Below are 2350 nucleotides of genomic sequence, written 5' to 3'. Positions count from 1 at the left end.
ATCGGCACTATTGCTGACTGCCGGGAGGGAAGCTGCGCCCCGGCCGAGTCAGACTCAGCCGTTGCGGCCCCCCCGAGCCCGCAGCGCGTAGCGCGGAAGCCATACGCCCCCCCGATGCGGAGCGACAGACGCCCCCGCGACCGCGGTTGGTCGGGAAGGCTTTTCGGATAGAGGTCGGACGGTGTGTGTGGACGGCTTCCCGTGGTGCCGCCGCTATCAAGCCGGAGGGTTTGAGAAACGACATTCGCGGAAGGACCGGCGCGGCCGGCGGACGCTCGCACGCGCGGCGCCCGACACTCAGCCGCTCGCTCGGCCTCCGTGGATCGTGGCTAGGTGGGATGGATGCCAAACCGGGTCGTCTCGGTCTCGCCGCAGTACGGTCGCGCCGGGGCCTGCGGGGCGGCGCGGGGAGCGCACGCTCACGCGGCGGCCGGGGCGCTAGAGTGCGACCCGCAGTGGGTAGGAACCGTCCACCCGACGTCGGACGAGCCGAGGCCGATGGGGGCCCTACCAAGGCGGGTCATGAGTGCCAGTCGGTCAGTTGGGTGAGGGGGTACTCGGAGGCCCGCCGGGAGCAGACGGGCGACCGGGGATGGGGGGCGTACGCGGGCGGGCGCCGGGAGAAGACGGCCCGTCCGGGGTCGAATCTCGGCCTGTGTTTTCGGAGCCGGCCGGGCATCACGCTCCCTCCTTGGATGGACAACATTCGTAGTTGACACTTTGTGTCATTTTATCCGAGCGGGCGGGCGCCTCGAGAGGCGGACCGTCCGGGGCGACTCTCGGCCTGTGTTTTCGGAGCCGGCCGGGCCTCACGCTCCCTCCTTGGATGGACAACATTCGTAGTTGACACTTTGTGTCATTTTATCCGAGCGGGCGGGCGCCGCGAGGCGGACCGTCCGGGGCGACTCTCGGCCTGTGTTTTCGGAGCCGGCCGGGCCTCACGCTCCCTCCTTGGATGGACAACATTCGTAGTTGACACTTTGTGTCATTTTATCCGAGCGGGCGGGCGCCGCGAGGCGGACCGTCCGGGGCGACTCTCGGCCTGTGTTTAAGGAGCCGGCCGGGCATCACGCTCCTTCCTTGGATGGACAACATTCGCAGTTGACACTTTGTGTCATTTTATCCGAGCAGACGGGCGCCGCGAGGCGGACCGTCCGGGGCGACTCTCGGCCTGTGTTTTCGGAGCCGGCCGGGCATCACGCTCCCTCCTTGGATGGACAACATTCGTAGTTGACACTTTGTGTCATTTTATCCGAGCAGACGGGCGCCGCGAGGCGACCGTCCGGGGCGAATCTCGGCCTGTGTTTAAGGAGCCGGCCGGGCATCACGCTCCTTCCTTGGATGGACAACATTCGTAGTTGACACTTTGTGTCATTTTATCCGAGCGGGCGGGCGCCGCGAGGCGGACCGTCCGGGGCGACTCTCGGCCTGTGTTTAAGGAGCCGGCCGGGCATCACGCTCCTTCCTTGGATGGACAACATTCGCAGTTGACACTTTGTGTCATTTTATCCGAGCAGACGGGCGCCGCGAGGCGGACCGTCCGGGGCGACTCTCGGCCTGTGTTTTCGGAGCCGGCCGGGCATCACGCTCCCTCCTTGGATGGACAACATTCGTAGTTGACACTTTGTGTCATTTTATCCGAGCAGACGGGCGCCGCGAGGCGGACCGTCCGGGGCGACTCTCGGCCTGTGTTTAAGGAGCCGGCCGGGCATCACGCTCCTTCCTTGGATGGACAACATTCGCAGTTGACACTTTGTGTCATTTTGTTCGGCCTGTGTTTAAGGAGGCGGCCGTCCTCCACTCGGTCCGTGTTTAAGGAGCAACACTCGCGCTCCGGTTCGGCCTGTATTTAGGGAGGCGGCCGTCCTCCGCTTGGTCTGTGTTAAGGGCGACACTCGGTCCATGTTTGAGGAGCCTGGCCCTGACGCTCCTCTCCGGCCTGTGTTTAAGGAGGCGGCCGTCCTCCCCTTGGTCTGTGTTAAGGGCGACACTCGGTCCATGTTTGAGGAGCCTGGCCCTGACGCTCCTCTCCGGCCTGTGTTTAAGGAGGCGGCCGTCCTCCCCTTGGTCTGTGTTAAGGGCGACACTCTGTCCATGTTTGAGGAGCCTGGCCCTGACGCTCCTCTCCGGCCTGTGTTTAAGGAGGCGGCCGTCCTCCCCTTGGTCTGTGTTAAGGGCGACACTCGGTCCATGTTTGAGGAGCCTGGCCCTGACGCTCCTCTCCGGCCTGTGTTTAAGGAGGCGGCCGTCCTCCCCTTGGTCTGTGTTAAGGGCGACACTCGGTCCATGTTTGAGGAGCCTGGCCCTGACGCTCCTCTCCGGCCTGTGTTTAAGGAGGCGGCCGTCCTCC

The sequence above is a fragment of the Syngnathus leptorhynchus genome, unplaced genomic scaffold (assembly GCF_054491065.1).
Source record: "Syngnathus leptorhynchus isolate UIUO unplaced genomic scaffold, UIUO_Slep HiC_scaffold_25, whole genome shotgun sequence".
Classification (NCBI taxonomy): domain Eukaryota; kingdom Metazoa; phylum Chordata; class Actinopteri; order Syngnathiformes; family Syngnathidae; genus Syngnathus; species Syngnathus leptorhynchus.
The sequence above is the reverse complement of the archived record's forward strand: the minus strand, read 5'-3'. Positions refer to the sequence as shown.